This window comes from Antechinus flavipes, chromosome 2 (assembly GCF_016432865.1).
Source record: "Antechinus flavipes isolate AdamAnt ecotype Samford, QLD, Australia chromosome 2, AdamAnt_v2, whole genome shotgun sequence".
NCBI lineage: Eukaryota > Metazoa > Chordata > Mammalia > Dasyuromorphia > Dasyuridae > Antechinus > Antechinus flavipes.
Window position 1 is genome coordinate 140,922,625 of NC_067399.1, and position 21,368 is coordinate 140,943,992.

General features: G+C 39.1%; 1 long non-coding RNA gene across 3 annotated transcripts in view; it reads right to left on the minus strand.

The window, feature by feature from the left end:
- LOC127552401 (uncharacterized) overlaps positions 1-17,657 on the minus strand; it is a 67,655-nt gene extending 49,998 nt beyond the window's left edge. For 2 of the 3 annotated variants that reach the window (XR_007951365.1, XR_007951363.1), the window contains exons 1-2: positions 17,574-17,657; positions 10,252-10,341 (exon numbers count right to left, since the gene is read on the minus strand). This is a non-coding gene — a long non-coding RNA (uncharacterized LOC127552401). Of the gene's footprint in view, positions 1-10,148; positions 10,342-17,573 lie in introns of those variants that run through there. The other variant, XR_007951364.1, reaches the window with a different exon arrangement.
- Between the last annotated feature and the right edge of the window lie 3,711 nt (positions 17,658-21,368).

Consider the following 21,368-nt stretch of genomic DNA (forward strand, 5'->3'; position numbering starts at 1 on the left):
GACCCCACCCCACCCCTTACAGTTTTTTCAAGGTAACCTTGGCTTGACAAATAGCAGCTGGGGAATGCCAGGCGATGGGGAGCACATTTGTAGCCATGTGGCTCTGCCACAGGTTAACACCCAGACCTAGGAGAGGAGGGGGGAGCTGGGGGGTGAAAGGAGAGGTTTGAGAGCAAAGGGCTCTCGTTGAGTTTTGCCCAGAGGTCTGGGGTTAACTAATTAGCTGGATCGGTATCCCAGCTCAAGAGAACGCTGTTGCAAATCATTCTTTCTGTGAGTGTCAGTAAGTGGAAAGGACTGACTGGATGAGGGTTTTATTCTTCTTCTTTCCTGGAAATGATATTTCTTGGTCATGTTTTTCCTGCTACATTTTACTGAACAATGTGCACTGAACAGCAAACAGGTAAATAGAGAAGAAGGGGCAGGGGAGGGAGGAAGAACCAGCAACAAGCTAGCTGAGCCTACTAGAGAACAGAGCTACAATTAGGCAATTATTTACACTATTAGAATTTCCTTTCAAGAGATTTTCATTGGGAAAATGCAAAGACAGAGTGACTCACACCCATTTAAAACTCAATGCTCCCTAAAAGACACATGAAGAGATTATTCTGGATGACCTCTCATTCTCCAGGTCCAGGGCTCCAAAGGTCCCAAACCATCATCCCCTTCTTCTCTTCTGTCCAGCAGCTGGGCTGTCTCAGGGCCTTTACATTCCTTTGCTGCCTTCTGCCACTAAAAGAACCATTCATGAAATATAGCTGCAGGCCCCCGTAGCCATTTCTGATTTCATCAGTCCATCTTCTGAGACTGTGAGCAAGGCTTCTGTTTCAAGAAGAGTACGTAAACAAGAGGACATCTGGGTTTGAGCCTGGCCAGGGAGTTGGCCTTTGTCATTAAGGCTTAGGCCAGAGGGCAGAGGGTGAGTTTTGAGCCTGTCAGAGCATCCAAGAATGTTAGAGCTGGAAGCTAGTCCCATTTTTCTTTCCCTGGTGCCCTTCCCCTCAAAACACACAAACTTTAAGACAAGTAGCAGTGTTGTTAGTAGTAACAGTAATTCCCATTTCTATAACCCTTTACCTTACCTTTTATAAATTGATTTTCTCTCAATCAACCCATAAGATAAATAGGACACATATTATTATTATACTCATTTTACAGAATTTTTTTAATGAAGTTCATATATTTAAAGTGGTCACACAACAAATCCTGGACTAGAATTCAGACTTAACTCTGCCTAATGTTCTTTCCACCAAAATAATCTAATTTCTATAAGAGGTATGTGGAAGGGGGATGATGGAAGGAGTGAGGGAAAGACAAGTGGAGTTTCATTTTATTTTCATTTTCACAATGAGACCAATAACATTCCGTATTTACACAGCTAGAAGAATTATAAGAGAAAAGCCTCAGGTAAATATCCAGCCTTGTTTTATTACTTGAACAGTGAAACCTTCTTAAAATTAGCTCCCAAACATTAAGGATTTGGAGGGCACGGGATGCCTGTATCTCAGGACAAGTTTTGCTTTGGACCTTCCAACAACACTAAAATTTCTCAAGTTTTCCCTGTCCTGAGTCCAAAGTTCAGATACATCCTTGCTGAAGCTCTACTTCCCCATTTCTCTGCTGATCAGAAATTCAGTGGGGATGGGAAAGACAATTTACATTACAAAGTTTAATGGAGAAAGGAAGGGTCAGTCTCTGCCAACTTCCTTAGAAATGATGCATGATTATATCCCAAAAAGATCATAAAGAAGGGAAAGGGACCTGTATGTACACAAATGTTTGTGGCAGCAAAACTAGAGACTGAGTGGATGCCCATCAGTTAGAGAATGGCTGAGTAAATTGTGGTATATGAATGTTATGGAATATTATTGTTCAGTAATAAATGACCAGCAGGATGATTTCAGAAAGGCCTGAAGAGACTTACACCAACTGATGCTGAGTGAAAACGAGCAGGGCCAGGAGATCATTATATACTTCAACAACAATACTGTATGATGATCAATTCTGATGGACTTGGCCATCCTCAGCAATGAGATGAACCAAATCCATTTCAATAGAGCAGTAATGAACTGAACCAGCAAAACCCAGAGAAAGAACTCTGGGAGATGACTAAGAACCATCACATTGAATTGCCAATCCCTATATTCTTGCCAGCCCACATTTTGGATTTCCCTCACAGGCTACTAGTACAATATTTCAGGGTCCGATTCTTTTTGTGCAGCAAAAAAACAGTTTGGTCATGTATACTTGAAGGAAGGAAGGAAGGAAGGAAGGAAGGAAGGAAGGAAGGAAGGAAGGAAGGAAGGAAGGAAAGAAGGAAGGAAGGAAGGGAAGGACTTAGGTTTGAAATATGTCATTTTGTTCCAATCTTAGAATTCTATGAACCTTTAAATATTTAAGGGGCCATCATATGGAAGAAAAGAAGGGAGACAGTGATTCTTCTTGCCCTCTGAGAGTCTAGCTAAAAGCATTTATAGAGCTACAAAGAGAAAGATTTGGTAGAACATAGGGAAGTGATACATAATCTTATCATCTACCTCATAGGGTTATGAGGATCAAATAAGATATTTGTAACACAATGTCTAGTAAATAATAAATGTTTAATAAATTCTTGTTTGCTTCCCTCTTTCCTATCAATTAGAGCTGTCTTAAATTGAAAAGGACTGCTTTGATATCATATTACTAGGCTGTAGGAAAAACTTTCAGAAAAGCCCAGACTTACATGAACTGATGCAAAGTGAAATGAACAGAACCAGAACAGTATATGATGTTTTAATAATATAATTGTTTATTGTAATAATAACAATATTGTGCCTTAGCTATTCTCAGCAATATAGTGACCCAAAACAATTCCAAAGGATTCATGAAAAATGCTATTTATCTCCAAAGAAAGAACTGACAGATTGTGGATACAGAGTGAAACATACTTTGTTATTGTTGGGTGTTTTTTTTTAATTTATATTTAATAGGTTTGGGTTTTTATGTTTTGTTTGGGTTTGGTCAGTATTTTCTTTCACACTATGATTAATATGGTCTTAAATATGAATTATTTAAGGTTTACTTCAAAAGACAGTGAGTTTTCTGTAGCTGTCATACTTCAGTCTTCAAGTAGAAGCCGGATGATCACTTCCTACAGATATAAGAAAAAAGAATCCAGTCCAAATACCAATCAGATCAGATGCTCTCTGAGGGCATTCCCAACTTTGCAGTTCTGTGATTCTGTGATCATATTCTGTTAGGCTTCCCCAGCCTTTCTTACTGTTCCCAAATTGTGTTCCATTCTTCACATATGCCTTCTCCTTTTCCCCATGAGAAGAAATCTGACTTGTAGACTCTAGTCTACTTTCTTATTTCTGAAGGAACACACTACTAATCTAATAAACTAGTTCATTTTTCTTCTTTGCTTACATCTCTGATTTAATCAAGGCAGAGAACCCTCATATTTCCAAGAAAAAGAACTTCTTGCATGAATGAAGCTCAATAAATACCAGTAGCTTGTGGTCTTAGAGAGCTATATGTCTGGACACCAAGTAGTTAAGGTACTGGTCCATCCATGGTCACACAGCTAGCATGTGTCAAAGGCAAGACCATCCATCCATTATGGTCCACTTCCTCAAAAACTAATTAATACCAAGAAATAAATGACTGATGGCCAATTAATATATTATCTCCCTAGGATATCTTCCTAACTACTCACTCTTCAGAAAAAGTAAATCCTTAATATGATAAATTTTATACTGTAATGCAGTGTGTTCAGAGAAAGGTTTCTAAGTGGATAACCAAGGATTCCACTGACGTTCCAGTTATTCTAACGGATTTCCTAGATTATCAAGTTTAGGGAGATAAGGGTAGAGATAATAATTCCTGGCATGCCCTCCGAGTCACAAAGGTTAAAACTCCCTGCAATAGATAACCCCAACTCCTACAGACATTGCTCATCTGTGTCATTGAGTTTTCCAGCCTCCTTCTAACTTTCATTCTTCCTGGAAGATCATGAAGAAGATGGATGGAAATAGATAGAAACTTGGAGTTTCTCAGGGAATAGACCACAGATGATCACTGATCTGTAGCACAGATTTTAATAGAGCATTAGGCTGGTGGCTTTCCTCTTCTCAAATAATTCTATGATGTTGGGGTTAACTTATGCAAAAGGGACCTTTCTTGTCTAGCTAGAGTCTCTCTTCACCTTCACCCTCTGATAAATAGGGATATTGGAGACAGGGATTCTTCTTATTTCTATTGACATACTCATAGAAAAAAAAAGAAGAAGAAGAAGAAACTGGCTAGCTACTTAAGCCCAGCCTCATAGAATGTCTGTATATAAGCCTGGGCAGGCTCAAAAACTGGTCCTCCACTCAAAAGAACTTGATTTTATTAGTTCAGTCAATATAACTGGATCCCAAGGGCTTGATTCACACTGATCAAACGAAGAAGAGATGTATAAACCAGATACCAATTCATTAATTGACACTGGGTGTCAAGAAACCCAGAATGTTCATGTCAACTACAAAGCATTTTCTCTTCCCAGGAGGAAGGTCTACTTGAGAAATTAAATCAATATCAGAAGGTAGCTTGGTGAGCCGAATCAGGGTAGAGGAGGCTGGATAATCTTAATTAGTAATGTCATTCACAATCAATGTGGGAATCTTTTTAAAATTTTTTGCTTGACTAATACAACGTTTATTCCAATGGTTTTATTTTTTATTTGGGAGTTGATTTGTTTGTTTTAAATGAAATGGGAGGAGGAGTTAGGGAAGAAGAGTAAGGAGGCTAGAGTTAGTTGAACCAAAAAATAAAAAGTAAAAGAAAAAGGGAAAATCAGTCATTGAAGGATTTTTTAAATGCACAAAAAAAGTATAGAAAGGAAATCAGAAGAAAATACACTAGTAAGACATCTTTGAAAGTTACATGTTGAATTTATTATATTTTTAAAAGGAAATGAAAGTTGTTCAAAATAGTAATTCATAGTTTCGTGTATAATCTTTATTTCAGTTCTATTATATAAATACATATATGTGTTCATTTTGTTTGGGGTTATTCAGTTCAAAATGGAAATTAAAAGAAAAAAACAAAAGAAAAAGAATGTCACTAATTTATCTCCACTATCAAGACCTTCTGACCAGGGTCCTGGAATGCTCAGTGGAGAGTGGATCATGCACTAACATTTCTGTCCTGGGCTGCATTTTCCAAGGTTCCTAAGAAGACTAGTTAGAATATTGCTAGTATTTTCTCTACTGTCTTGCTGACCTAACCAAAATGTAGACAAGGAATCCGTTAAGGAGCAACTGTATAGATGGGCAGATCTGAGTCTTTCTGTATCTGTTCCTCCCATCAGTGATTATAGGTTCTGCTGGCCATCCTACCTTCTCAGAATAGTAGTCAGGGGAGTGTAGTATCTGTATTTCCCCGGGATTTTATCAGTCTGTTACACTGTTATTTCACTGCCTATGTAATGACCCATATTTCTCATTCAGTAAATGATTATGTCTCTGACTGTGAAACCTGAGCCAGTTCCCTTGTTCCAAGGAGATTGCCTTCTGCCTTGGGAGGGCCAGAACAATGAGAACCCACTTTCCCCAGAACATTGCTGAAGAAACACTGGCCATTTCTTTGGTGTTTTTTCGCTAAGTAAGATGCGGAATGTCACCGTTTTGTCTTGACAACATTACCTTAGACATGTTACAATTAATTGCATCACAGCTTATCTTACATTAGTTACATTCCAGTCTCCTTGATTAGACTGGAGAGACACCTTAGTCGCAACCCATTTACAAACCATTGCTTAGGCTGGGTTATTTTTACAGCTGGCTAATTTTATCCATTTTATGGAATAGCTTGCTATGAGGAGACTTTGAGGGCATCTTCCAGGAGACCCAGCAGATATTAGATAACATATTCTTTCCACTGACTATCAAATAGGTTATCTAGAGGGTTAAGCAGGACAGCTCTGGTGATGCTGGGGTTACCAGTCATCAGCGCAATCACAATTTGGAACCAATAGTCATTATTTTTTATTCCAACTCTGTACCAACTCCAGAAGAAGTCATGATCTTCACCAAGCTGGATCTCCAGAGGACATATAACTTAGACTGCATTTATAGGAAGGACAGAGGGAAAGTCATTTTTTCCCAGAAATGCTATAGGCAATTTCAGTATATTATTATTATCTTCATGTTTTTCCAGTGTCCTTCTTCTAAGACCTAATAGATTGCTATTTTGATCCCCAGACCCCATGTAATATAATCAATTAGGCCGTACATTCCTAGCCCACCCCTGTAAGGACCATCTCTAAAAGATACCAAAGGAGTGCCAGTCAAACAAGAGGGAGAAGCATATTATTAATCAATTACTAGGTAGAACCCAAGTAGGTGGAATGCATCCTGACAAGGGGAAACTCTATAACAGTTAAAAATATGTGTTGGTTCCTGATCTCTATAATCCACCATATTTTTTCACAGACCTGCTAAAATATCCCAATACAGTTCTTTCTCCCAGATAGTTGTATTCAACTGAGGATATCTTCCATGAACAAGAAGCATATAAATAGAACAGGAAGGCTGCTGCCGTCTAGTCTTTCCTATCCCAAACCTTCTTTCTTTGGTTATTCATTAAGTCTGTGTACTCCCCTTACTTCTATGCTGCTTACATCCAGCTTTTGTCTCTCTCCCAAGCTCTGGTCTCACATCTAACCAATTGCTTTATGGACATCTCAAACTGGATATTCTGTAAGCCTCTCAAACGCACCATATCTAAAATAGAATTCATTATCTTCTTCCCAAGATTTAAATTATTATAGAGGACACCATTATCCTACCAGTCAATAGAGCTTATCATCTCTGCATCATTCTCAAATCCTCACTCTTGTTCATACCATGTATCATTGTCATTTAATCCTGATAATTCTACTTGCACAGCATCTTTTACATCAGCCCTCTTCTCCCCATTCACATGTTCCTCCACCCTGGCAGAGCTCTCTCACCTGGACTGAAACAACAGCCTTCTAAATGGTCTCCTTGCCCCAAGTTTCTCTCCATTCCATCCATCCTCCACTCAGCTGGAAAAGAGAATTTCCAAAACTCAGGACTGATCAATTATAAAGTCCCCTGTTTGTCATTTAATGGCCTTCATTACTTGAACATTTTCCTACCTTTTCACTCTTCTTATTCCTCCCTACATTCCTTGATCCAGATTGATCACCATGTTGGTCCACCAACCAAACACAATCTCCTGACCCTGTATTTTTGGGGGATTGCTGCCCTTTCCTGGAATGTAGACCCTTTTCACCTCTGCCTTCTAGCTTTCCTGTCTTCTTAAAAGACTCAGGTCAAAGCTCACCTTCTGCAAGAGACCTTCCCTGGTCCCCTCCTTCAGGGTCCTTCCCCAGGCCCTTCTTTTGGAAGGTTACTTTCCACCTAATCTGTCTGTCTGTCTGTCTGTGTTTATGTTTCTCTTTGTCTCTCATATATGTGTGTTTTATGTACATAGCTATTCACATGCTCTCTCTCACTTGGAATGTGAGCTCCTTGTGTGCAGGGACTATGTTTTTGCCTTTGTGTAGCCAAATCACTTAACACAGTGTTTGGCACATGGTAATTACTTGTTGACTTACTGAAGTCCTGATCCCCATGCTGCATTTCAAGCCCAGGTTCCTACAGACTTTCAGTTTTTTTTAGTTGCTTCTTCAAGTCTTCCTCAGTTCGTATTCAACAGTTTCCTAACTTCCTCAGAAGAAACCTCCTTCCTAGCTGCTAAGGAAGGCAATCTTTCCTTAATTCATGGCAATTTCGTTAAGCTCTTATTAACCATATGTTCTATGTCTAGCACGATGCAAAGAATACAAAGGGTTTGCCTTCAAATTGCTTATGAGCTAATGAGGGTGGGCTGGATTGGCAAGATGTATATACAAATAGCCAAGAGTTCCAGACAAAGGGCTCTGAAGAATTGAGGAGAGGAATATTTATTTCACTTTGAGAAAAAGAAAATGAGACAAGTTTTCATGGAGGAGGTAGTCCCTATGTTGGCCATTTAAAAAGATGCATGAACCTGGTGAACAAGTGATGTGGAGGGAAGACACCCAAGCCAGGGATAAGGATGTATGGAAATGAAGTCTCAGAGACATGACATGAGCAGGATAAGAATAAAGAACTACCAAAATACAAAATAGCAATACTTTTTGCATGTGAAATTCTGGATTAGAGTATACATCAATGCCCAGTGATTCAAACTAACCAAATAAATTGTGATCTAGGCACATAATGGGATGTTATTGTGCAGAGAGGAATGAGTATGAAGAATTCCAAGAAGCATATTGGAAGTGAGGTGAATCAAAAGAAGCAGACTGAAGAGAAGAAGATATATGATGATTATGGTGATGTAAATGAAGATAACACAATTCAAATCAAGTACAATGATCAATGTTGGTTCCAGATGACTGATGCTAAAGCACACTTACTTTCACTCTGTTACAAAATGATAAACTACAAGTACAAAATGTTAAATGTTCTATATAACTATATCAGTCAGTAACTATTTTACTGTTAAATAGTTAAATATACATAAACATAAATATACATAAATAAACAAACTGTTTGGGGGAAAATCATAAACAGAAGTTATGAGAAAGATAGAAAGTGACTTCTGTAAAAACAGTATCTACCAAAAAATTTTTGTAAAGTATGGAAGATGAGTGAAGAAAGAATTAGGAATTCTTATTCCTGAAATAGTGACAAAGGATGGGCGATCATCACCTAAAGAAGAAGTATATATTTTCAAACAAGACCAAAACATAGGACTTTATCAATCAGCATTTAACTAAGTGACTACGTTGTGCCAGGCACTGTGTTAAGTGATACAGAATACCAAAAAAAGGCAAAAAAAATTAATCCCAGTTCTTAAGGACCTCCAATCTTAATGGCTTGTTTGATGATCCATAATTGAAATAAGTGTTTTGATTTCTTTCTTTGAGTTGAAGGAGTGTAGTGAGAAAAAAACATTGGTAGATTAGAAGAAGAGGAGGAGAAAAAGAAGAAGGAGAAAAAGAGGAAGAAAAGAAGGCCATTGAAGCATTTTTTTTAAATCCACAGAAGAGTACAAAAGGAGGGTCAGTAGGAAATGCAGCTTTGCCAACAGCTTTGAAAATAATTCATTGTGTACCTGAAGAAAAAAAGTAAGTGGGTTTTTGGCAACATGAGCAATTCTCTGGTTTTTGTTCTGCTTCATATATGGAAAATCCATCTTAGGCTAAGTTCAGAATTTTTTAAATTAAATAAATAAAATGAACTTTAAAAGTATGGAAAGTAATCCAGTTTGGCTAGAGTACTAGAAGGAGAAACAAGGTTAGAGCCAGACTGTGGATGGTCTTGAAAAACAGAATAATGAATTCTACCATGAATCAGTAGAGTGGAGACACTGACAACTTTCAAATAGAGAAGCAATATGATCAGAGCACAGTATTATAAAGACTACTAGAATAGTATTAAGAAAGAGAGATTGGAAGAAGGGAAAGACTGGAAATAAAAAAATCAGCTAGGAGGCCGTTAAAATAGTCCTAAAGTAAAGTAATGAGGTAGAACTTGCATGATTACCACGGGATTGGAAAAGAGGAGATAGATACAAGATATCTTGCTATGGTAGAATCTCTAGAACTTAAAAATTGAATTTATGTAAGAATGATGGAAGAGGGAATTCAAAAATGATTGACTCTCAAGTTTCCAGCCTGAGTATCAAGGAGGAGCCTCAAGAGAAGCAAAGAATTTAGGGGAGGGATCCCCATTAAAGTCTGATCTTCATAGCTCCTCATGTCATGGAAATTATCTTGATTCTTAAAGTTATAACAGGAGAGCACAAGCTCTGGCAGGTTCTAATAAGCCTTGAGAGTGGTCCTGGTGACAAACTTCCTGTCTTTCCTAGGACCAGACCTCCTATGTTTGATGGACTATTCACCCAGGTGATAAACTTATGAATTTTTTAGTCCTATCTGCTAGTCATGGGAGGGTTGAAATATGCATTAGGGAAGGTATAACCCACACCATAAAAATATTTGATAGGGAGAGAAACAAGCTGGGAGTGGATAAGGGTAACTATGAGTTCAGTTTTAGACAAGATGAATTTGAGATGTTTCAGGGACATGCAGACATCAGAATGTAATCTCCATTCTCTTCTCCATTTAATCACTATTCTTTCTTCCACTTGGGCCCAATGGGCCTTTCCACTAGTGCTCAGCTTTGGCCAGAACTATTGTACCCATGTTACCTATCAGTCTTTCTTCTGTCCTCTCCTGTGCATTTTCTAAAATGTGTCAATGAATTTTTTTTCTTGCTTTTCTTCAGCACTCTCCTCTAACTGAAAGAAAAAAAAATGAAATCCTTGTATCAAATATGTATCATCAAGCACAACAAATCTCTATATACTTCCCATGTCTGAAAAATCTTCCTTGCTTCTTATTCCATTGTAAATTGGAAAATATCAGCTCTGAATTTTATACAGAGAAATATAGATGCAGAAATAGTGATATTAAGTCCTCAGATTGTCTATGTCATATAAGATTGGAGTGGGCAGGGAAAACAATTGAGGTAAATTTTGGAGTAATGCTTTCCAAACAATGGACTCATACCCTTTAGGGTCCTCTAACCCAAAAACATTACCATTTTGCCATTTTATATTTTCACTATTGATGGATTCCATTAGTACAACTATCACTCTGTGAGGTCAAAATATATTTTTTTTATTTTTCAAAGGAGCCTTCAAGGTTTATTCTAAAGGATAAGGATGAACCAAAAGAGAGAGGACATTAAAGATAAGCATAAGAAATAGAATAAAGGCATGGAGGTGGGAAGTGAGAGCAAGTTTGGGGAGCCTACAAGCCCACAGAAAACAGTACCAAATAAAACTAAAAAGCAGGATCGTGCCAAACTGTGGAGCACCTTCATTTGGAGGCAATGAAGTTTGACCTTTACTCAGGAGAAAATAAGAAGCCCCTGAAAAATTCTGAGCAGAGCATTTTTTTTAGCATGTCACTACATCACCAAATCTATGTCCAAGAATTAATCTTGTAGGAATTCAAAGTGCAGATCAGAACAGAGAGGGAATGGAATAGGAACAATCTGTTCATAGGAACTCAAAGTAGTTTAAGCAAGTAGATAAGCTTCCAAACTTATCACTCAGCTGAATTGCTCTCTGAAAAGTAATATAATTGCCAAGTCTGACTCCCTTTCCATTCTCATCCTTCCTGACCTACCTGCAATTTTTTTAAAACGTTGACTTCTTTCCTTTCCTAAATACTCTCTTTTCTCTGGTTTACTATAAAACTCTCTGGTTTATCTATCTGACCACTCCCCTTTAGCTTCTTTTGCTAACTCATCATCCATATTATCTCTCTAACTGTGGGCATCTCTCAAAGGTTGTCCTGGGCCCTCTTCTCTTTTTTCTCTAAAATTTTTTGATTTCTATGATCTTCTCTAGACGGATGACCACAAGATCTGTATAACCAGTCCTAATTACCATACTGAGTTCTATAGCACTTTATCTACCTATTAGATGTTCAAAGTATATGTTCCAATAGTGCCTCAAAATCAACACATCCCACACCGAATCCACAAACATTCTTCCCAAACCCAATCTTTTTCTGAATCTCCCTTACTGCTGAAGGTACCACCGTCCATAATTCAGGTTCACAACCTTGGTGTGATCATCAGCAATTCACTCTCACTCCTTCCACATGTTCAATAAGTTGTTAAATCTTATCAATCCATCCTCCAATCCATCCTTGATAGCATCTCAAATTCACCAAATTAAAAACTGATCCCCTAAACCAGGGGTTCTTAACTTTTTTATTAATAAACTGGTAAACTGGAGTCCCCCTTCTGAGTAATTTTTTTTAATTCATAATTGAAGAAAATCATAATCATGCAAAGTTCCCAGTCAACAAAATCCAGTGATTCCCTATTGCTTCTATTTACAATCAAAGCATTTTCCAGCCTTGCTTCTTCCTATTTTTCCAGTCTTCCTATACATTACTCCTCTCCCCACACTCTAACTTTCAGTCATATTGACATATTAATTATTCTATGCATAAGGCATTCTAAATCCCATCATCATGCTTTTGCACTAATAGTACTTCATAACTATAATGCCCTCCTTCCTCATCTTCCCCCTTACTTCTGCTTCTTAGGATTCATGGTTTTCATCTGGACTCAGCTCCAGTGCCTTCCAGGTGCTAGTCTAGACCTCCTACACACAAACCACCTTGTATATGTATATGTGTGTGTGTGTGTGTATGACATGTATTACATATATATGTATATATAACTTACAAGTTTGCTTGTCTTCTATATTAAAACAAAAATTCAGTGAGATACTTTTTTCTTTATATCTCTAGCATTTAGCAAATAAACAAAGTAAATAAAATAGAGTAAATTTATAAGAAATGTTTATTGATTAATTGACTGACTGGAAGCACAAAGGAAGGGACAGATGCCAAAGATAAAAGCTGAATCAGATTTGGTAGTTGAGTGGATATGAGAAATAAAGGCTTGGAAAAAACTCAAAGATTATCCCAAGGTTTCTGACATGGATAACTTAATGAATGCTAGCATCACAGATAGAAATTCTGAAGCTAAAAAAAAGAGTATGTTTAAAGCAGGCTTTGTAACCACTTCAAGGGATATGTGCATATGTATTCAGAATTACTGTGAGCTTGGAAGAAAAAAAAGAAATTATATCTTTGTTTTTACTAACTTCTGAATGAAATCTAGCATTTCCTTCAATTATGAATTACTTAAAAAATACTTATAAGGGGGACTCCAGTGTACCAGACATATCTATGACATTAAAAAAAATGAGACCCCATGGTTTAGGGGAATGATCATGGGATCAATTTTTAACTTGGTGAATTTGAGATGGCAGTGGGACATTCAGATAGAGATGAATTGTAGGGCATTAAAATTTTAGACCCAGAGCTCTTCTGAAGTAAAATCTGGAGATTTGAATTTTTGAGTTAACAGCAAAGAAGGGACAGTTAAAGCAATGAGAGAGAATAACAATGTTGATTGTGAAAACTGAGGAGAAAAGAGAACCAAGAAGTTTCCTAGGGAATCTCTACCTTGAAAGAATAGGAAGATGAAGAAGAAACCAATGAAAGAATCCACTAAGGAAGGTGGGTTAGAGAGACAAGAAGAGATTCGAACTATACTGTGTCTTTGAATATTTTTTGATCCCACAACCAATCATTGACTTTCACAACCCCTTCCCAAACTCAGAATTGGTATGTCTCCTTATTTCATCTGTCTCCCCTGAGGACAACCTTTAAGGCATGATATGGTGACTTTCTAAATACAAGCCACCCAGTCTGAATGACACAGGAGACCCCAGAAGCAACTCCCCCTCCTTCCCCTTTTGTGCCTGCTGCAGAGCGCTCCATCCATGGGCCACCTCCTTGCCAGTCTTGCGCAATTTAAGCTACACACAAAGGAAACAGTGTGGACCCCTCTCCTGGGCACTACCCCAACCACAGAATTTCTCAAAGCCTCTTTCTCCAAACACTTGACCTTGAGGTCACTCCTTTCAAGTTCTTCCCCCACCCCCCAGCCCTTAAAGATCCTTGGGGCATAAAGGATATCAATCCTTCTCTTTCTTTTCTATTTTTGGCTAGTTTCTTCATGCCTCAGGGCATGAAATCTGCATCCAGCTATGGATGAACATGGATTCTCCCTCTCCTCCTCCTCCACTATCACTCTGATGATGAACTTAGATAAGCTAGAGAAAGCATTTTTAAATCTAAACTGAATAGATCTGACCTACCCTTCCTCACTCCTTCCTTCCCTCCCTCTCTCTCTCTCTCTCTCTCTCTCTCTCTCTCTTCCCTATTTCTGTGTGTCTCTCACTCTGTGTGTGTATGTGTTTCTTTTTCTTTAAATTTTTTTTGTATTCACTTATTAGGGAGTGTATCCTCAAAATTGATTTCAAGTTCCTTGAGGGCAGTAGAAGTTTTTTCTTTCATTTTTTCTTTATATCCTCCATCTAATACATTGCCTCTTACATCATGGTGTATAATAAGTGTATGTATAATCAAATGGGATGGGTTGGGATAGAATAGCATGATCACAGAAATCTTTTCTCCTGTAATCCTTTCTTGTTATTGTCCATCCTTCCTTTTCAATGACAACCAGTAACATCACAAATGAGAAATGAGTGATATCTTGACTTTTTCATAAATAGGATTTAAATGAGACAGAGTTGTATAAATTGTCAGCCTCACTCTCTCTTCCAGAATCATTGAAGTCAAAATCAGGATGACAGACTATGACCCCGATGAAGTGTTTGAACGTCTTTTAACCCTTTATATCAAAGCAGGATCCCTGGGTTCATCCAGTGGATGGCAAAATAGATAACTTTGAGCCCTAAGTCCCCATTTAGTCAAGCTTCTGATAAGACAGGCTCACACCAGAAGAGGTCAAACCCACTATGAATTCCCTTTTTTTTCCTGCTCTTGGAGCCCAATCTCTTCCCTATAACATTCTGTGTAAGATCACCTTTCCTTCCTGTGAGAAACAATTAAAGGAGCTGGCCTGGAACTGAGAAGGCTGAAGGACAATTTAATAACAGCCTTCAGTGATGGGATAGTAACAGAGGACAAAAGACAAAAAAGACTTGAATTTTCCTGCAACAAGAAAACTTTCAGGTGTAAAAACCTGGTTGTAAGAGTAATCCATACCTAGAATTAATACCAGACCCTCATTTTCTAAGCAACTCTTGAGGTTAATTATCACCTATGTGCCCAGAGGGTCTTAGGTCTTAAAAGGAGGAGATGGAGAATAGCTTCCCTTTGGAGAAAAGGACTAAACTTTATTTTTAAAACTCCAGGACCTTTTTTCTATCTTCTACTGGCAAGATGATCCATTATCCCCATCTCACCTCCTTGCTTCCACAACCATCCCTTGGGCCTGTAAAGTGACATTCCCCAATACCAATGAGAACCTCCTTTGTCCCTCCTCCCCTGCAATGACCCTTCATGGCAGGTCCTGCCAGATGGAGCTCTGGCTTTTGGCCCCCACTCTGGCATTATAGGAGCAGCGACCATCCCCAGCAGGAGGTCTGGAGAGCAGGTGAATTGAGAAGCAGCAAGTGGCAGAGACTGGAGCCCAGAGAAAGAAAGCCGATGTTGGTGAACATTTATTATATTGCCAGCAGTGAGTGAGCTAGAAGCTTACGGCCACCATTAGAGTGCAATGAAGCAATCCCAGGGTTGATGTGTTTCGGCAATTTAGTCTCTACAAAACCCTCTGCCTGAGGGAAGCTGTAATCTCACCAGTGTGTGTGACTGTGTGTGGTTTTTTAGGCTCTTCTCTCAAAAATTTTGACATTGCCATAAACTCCCTGCTGCCCTTGGAAACCTTATAACCTGGTGCTGAGCTCACCTGGCAGCCGTTAAAGAACTAGATTACTAGGGTTTTGTTTCTGGCTCCTGAATGTGATTGCTTTCTTCATGTTACTCTTTCGACAAAGCCCCAGACCAGGAGTGTGTTGGAGTTAGCTCAACTGGAGCTGATGACTTATCTATAATCCTATGGTTTACTATTCATGGAATTATAGGAGAATAGTTTTAATCTGGGAGGGGCCTTAGAGGTTTCTAATTCCTTATTTCACAGACGAGAAAAATGAGTCCCAAAAAAATAAAGAGAATTTGTCCAACCTCACAAAAGCTGAAAGTAGCAACATCAGGATTTGAACCCAAGTCCCACAACTCCAAATCCAGCACTTTTCACTGCATCAGATCATTCTTTGCTTAATTTGAATTTTTTGCTTCCTGTTTAATATCTGATCTAAGCATTGCAGAGGTCCTGACCCATATGCAGGTGTAGTGTCTGATTTTAGATTCATAAAAGTTATTTTGATTCTCTTTGTACTAAATAATTGATTTGAGGTCAGTAGATGAGAGATGCTTCTCACATTCCCAAGGAGGATTGAATTGATTTGAAGAAGTATTGACCTCTCTAAACAATGATCTGAACAACCCTAGTAAAAGATTACCCAAGGCAATAGCCAAATCTATAGATCCAAAAGCAAATCAATTAAACAGTATTTATTTTTTGAGCACCTACTATGTGCCTATCACTGTGCTAAGCATCAGGCATGCAAGTACAAAAAAAAAAAAAGAATGAATCTCTACTTATACAGGTCCTTATCTCCAGTTTGGGGTTTGCTCTTTTACAGATCCCCTTAAACTCAAGCTTCCTGTATAATGGCTAGTCCAGTAAAATAGATTGACTTGTATTCTATGTAAGGGAATTAATCCTTGGTAATAAAGAAATGTAACGAAAGGGTATAGAGGAAAGATATCAGAGCAGCAGTGGTTTAGCAAGAAATATGTCCATAATGCTTTGTGGAAAGAAAAAGGGTCAGAATTGTTCCCAACAATCAGGAATAAAGACTGTTATTCATGAAACAGAAAAGTATCCCCAAACCTTAGAATACAATGGGTTTTAGTTGGGAGCTGGGGAGCTACAAGGTTATATGAGGTTCATTTTTCACACCTGTCCCATTTGCCAGATGTTGGTCTGCTAACCAGTCTCAGTTCTGGGTTGCCATCTATCTAGTCATCATTCCATTCACTCTTAGGGCATAATCCTTCATAGCTGAGACTCAGACTGATTTCCACTGAAAACTCAGTGGTATCTATAAACTTTCCTCATAGGCTTGGTTTAAGCAGGAGTGATGATCAAAAGACTTCAGGTCAGAAAGGACCTGAAAACTCATTTAATCCAATCCTCTTTCTTTACAGAGAAAGAAACTGAGATCCAGAGAATTAAAGTGGTCACATAAATAGTGAGGAGTAAGCTTCATACTCAGTTCTAGTATTCTTTCCATCACATTCATCATCTGCAGCTCATAGAAAATCCAGTCCCAGAGAACAACTTCATTAGTTAATCATCATGACTTGAATAATTATTTCCCTAAAAGTACAATTAGATGATAAACCACTGGGATTTTCTTTTTCTTTTTTAAGTCAAGCCTTATAAAGTAATTGCATTGTTAGTCTGAAGATTTGGCACGGAGAAATAGGAAATGAGAAAATATGGGTAAAAGATGGAGGCGTGGAAAGAATGAAGAGAGAGAAAGAAATTCATAGAAAGTCAGATATAGAAAAGAGAAAACAAATACAGAACTGAGGACAGGGTGAAGAGAGCAAGTGGGTAAAAAGGGAGAAAGAAGAGAGAGCAACTGGGGTACATGTCCAATGCCCTCCATTCATATACTTTGCATAAAATAGGTGTATTTACAGCATTTGTTTATGCCCTTCAAAGCTGAGAGAGAGAGAGAGAGAGAGAGAGAGAGAGAAATTAAGTAATTTGCCCAAGTTCATACAACAAGTTTATATCAGATGCTATATTGAAGATACCTCTTTCTCACTTCAGGCCTATATCTACTGGACTACTAAGCTATACCTAATATAGGCTTATATACTAAGCCACATAAGCTGCAGTATATAAGCTCTCTGGGGTGTTCAGGGAGGACCAGCTCCTCTAGTGTTAGGGCTGCTCATCCCCCTTTGGTGTCCACCTTTACCCCGGTCTCACCTGTGGCTCCAGGAAGCTCCACTTCACCCGAGGCCATGGCCAACCACCTTGAGTTTTTTCCTGACACTGGACTTTGATGACTCTGAAAGAGGGAAGGAGGCAGATAATTTTGTGTATTTCTGCCTCATTTAAATCCAAGTCATTACCTGTGATGTCCCTGGTCCTTTTTGAAAACAGAAGACAAATATAGTAGGCACTTAATAAATGCTTACTAAAATGTTGAATGGGGGAGAACAAAATGAACAAAGGTACAAAAAGAACAAGCAAAACCCTTTTCAAAGGACTTTAAGGCTACCTGCATTACTGGAACACCTTTGTAGGTGATATGAGCAAAAACTGTGAAGATTGAATGAGAGGAAAAAGTAAGCATTTATTAAGCACCTACTATGTGACAGGCACTGTGTTAAGTGATTTACAAATATCTCATTTGAATCTCACAATAACCAGGTATTATTGTTAGTCCCAATTTACAGTTGAGGAAACTGAGGCACGCAGAGGTCAAATGACTTGCCCAGATCACAGAGCTAGTAAGTATCTGGAGCTGGATTTGAATTCAGGTATTTCTTACTCCAGGTTCACTGTACTACTCACTGGGCCACCCAAGCCAGGTTGTAGAAGGCCTGCAAAGCTAGCCAATGACCTTGAGGCTTTTTACCCTCTTAAACACTAAGAAACCATTATAACTAGCCATACCAACCTATGAAGCAATATGATCCACCTCCATGCCTTTTATTGTCCCCTGTGTTGAAAATGTATCTTGTTATGGTCCCCCTGAATACTCCATCAGTTAGTATAACAGACAGGCATATAATTAGGTAGGTACATAAGTAGCCAGTGTAAAGAAATGATAAATAGGAAATAGGACCTAAAAGTGAACAATTCAACATAGAAGTCACTTGTAAAAATAAAAAAAAAAACCTGCCTCCTAATCTAGAAACTATATACTAAATTAGGAGAAGCTCTGTAGGCCCCAGTAATAGCCCCTTCAGTCTGCAGGAGCAATAAAACTATAGAAACAGTATGCTAATAAATGCTAAAATTGGTAACTTTGAGATGCTATTGGTAAGCTGATGAGCTAACCCAAGGTGGTACAGCTCATAAGTTGTTCATTCCTCTTAAAAACCCTTCCTACTAAAATCCTATAAGAATGCCCCTAAGCACTCTTTGATTGTTGCTAAGGGTCCCTGCAGTCGTTCCTATAGCTATAAGAAGAGATAGAAGATAATACTGGAAAAATAGGTGGGAAACCACATCAAGGAGAGCCTTGAATGTCAGCCTAAATGAACGGAGAAATCATATGGATAAAATCCATCAACAATGTTCCAATTTGATGGCAACCAGACCATCTGCTGGAAAATAACTTCTAATACCCCTCTACCCCCTCAATTATTGTTGCCTATCATAGCCTGTGGGGAAGCATACCCTTCTTTCACCTGCTCATAAAGTTCCACCCTGGGCTAAGAGATGTGGCAGGTAAGAAAATGGCAGGCCTTTTAATTACAGGGAAGATGACAAGGCATGGTGGAGAAATCAGTATTTTTAGCTGAAGCGAGGAGAAAGGAGAACAGGAGAAAGAAATTTCTGACAGAACTTTCCTCCTCTCCCTTTTCTATCTCAGCAGGATGCTTGGGGTCTCGAAAGTGAAAAGTTTTGTAATAGGAAGGAGAGAGACAGAGAGAGTCAGAGAGAGAGATATGCAGGGGGAGAGAGAGGGAGAAGGAAAGAGAGAAGGAGGAGAGGGAGAGAAAGGAGAGAGGGAGGGAGGAGAGGGAGAGAGAGGAGAGATGGGGAAAGGAGAGAGAGGAAGATGGAGGAAGAAACAGACTGACAGAGAAAGAGAGAGAGAGAAGAGAAAAGAGAAGAGAAGAGAAAAAAGAAAAGAGAAGAGAAAAAAGAAAAGAGAAGAGGAGAGGAAAGGAGAGGAAAGGGGGAGAGAGAGAGAAAGAGAGAGAAAGAGAGCGACAGATAAAGAGAAAGAGAGAGAGTGGAGAGGGGGGAAGGAAAGAGTGGGGGGAAGGAAAGAGAGGGGGGAAGGAGAGAGAGAAAGAGAGGGGGGAAGGAAAGAGAGAAAGAAAGAGAGAGGAGAGAGAAGGGGGGGCTAAAGGAGCTGTCAGAATATTTTTTAGAGAACATTGCAAAATGGTGAAATGTGTTTACTGTTCAATGTTGGGAAGCTAACGAGAAATAGATACTTGAGCAGGATGATACTAACTGTTTTTGACACTAGTGATGGCCCTTTCGTGGGAACACTTTCACCCTGTGCCGAAACAGATTATTCCATGTGTCCATTGTCTTGAGATCCCACCCTTTGCAAATATTCTAATGCCAGAGTTGGCTCATCTGTCCACTTATTGATTTATTTGGAGGGCAGGTTGGCTTATGGAAAAATCAGGCATCTTGTGGTTGTGCAGCCGGGAACCTCCCCTGGGTACAGCTTGCTGAGGTTAGAAAAGAGTTCAGTATAGATGGATAGAAATGTTAGGCTACATGGGGTTTCCTGAATTGGGTTGCAAATCACCCCAGTAAAGAGGTCCTGAGGATATTTTTATAGCTGCTCTTTTGTTGTTCAATTCTCATTAAGGGAGGGGGGGGGGTGGAAAACTCTGGGGAAGGTTCCTCTATCCAGTACATCGCTGGATTCATTCAGCCTTCCTCATTCTTTCAGCTTTTCCAATTCTACCCAGATGCCCTTCTTCTCTGGCTTCCAACACAGATCCATGGGAACACCACACTTAGATAGAGCAGCGGTCAAACTAGAGAGGGAAAGAATGGGACTCATTTAAAGAATGCACGGATGTACAAACTACAGGTATCAGCCCAGCATAACACTATTCTTCAATAATTTTCAAAGCATTCACATATACAGTGGATCCCTGAAATAGTCAAATAAAGATTTATTAAGTGCCAACAATATTGCCAGGTTTTATGGCTGAGATGAAGTATAAGAAAAAGACACAGTCCCTGCCCTCAAGGAGCTTACAATCTAACAGGGAAGAGGAAGCTCAAAGGGAGAGAAGGTCATCTGGAGTTATCCAACTTGGGCTGTGAAATGTTATTCAGTAGAATCAAAGCCTAGCAGAACTGCTGCTAGAGAATGTGAGTCCTGTGAGGAAGGAATAATAATCAGTCAGGACTGTATTATGCAGGGGTCCTCAAACTACGGCCCGCGGGCCAGATGCAGCAGCTAGGATGTTTATCCCCCTCACCCAGGGCTATGAAGTTTCTTTATTTAAAGGCCCACAAAACAAAGGTTTTGTTTTTACTCTAGTCTGGCCCTCCAACAGTCTGAGGGACAGTGAACTGGCCCCCTATTTAAAAAGGTTGAGGACCCCTGCACGGTTTACAAAATGCTTTGGTCACAGAGAACTTGGGAGGTGGGTGGTGCAAGTGCTGCCCAAATTTCATAGACACAGCAATTGAAGAAAAGCAAGAAAGTAAGAGGGCTGCTAGGTGGTACCACAGTGCACAGAATATTGGGCCTGGAGTCAGGGAGACTCATCTTTCTGAGTTCAAATCCAGCCTGAGATGCTGAATTGCTGTATGATTCTGGCCTAGTCACTTGATCCTGTTTGTCCTATTTCTCCATCTGTAAAATGGACTGGATAAGGAAATGACAAACCATTCCAGTGCCTTTGCCAAGAAAACACCAAATAAGGGTCACCAACAGTTAAATATGACTGAAAAGGAAGTAAAAATGTAGATTTCCTATCTCCTAATTGCCTTTGTAGACCCAGGTGATATATAATAATTCCCTGCTACTTAAGAGAGTAGAATGTAAGATCCTTGAAAACAGAG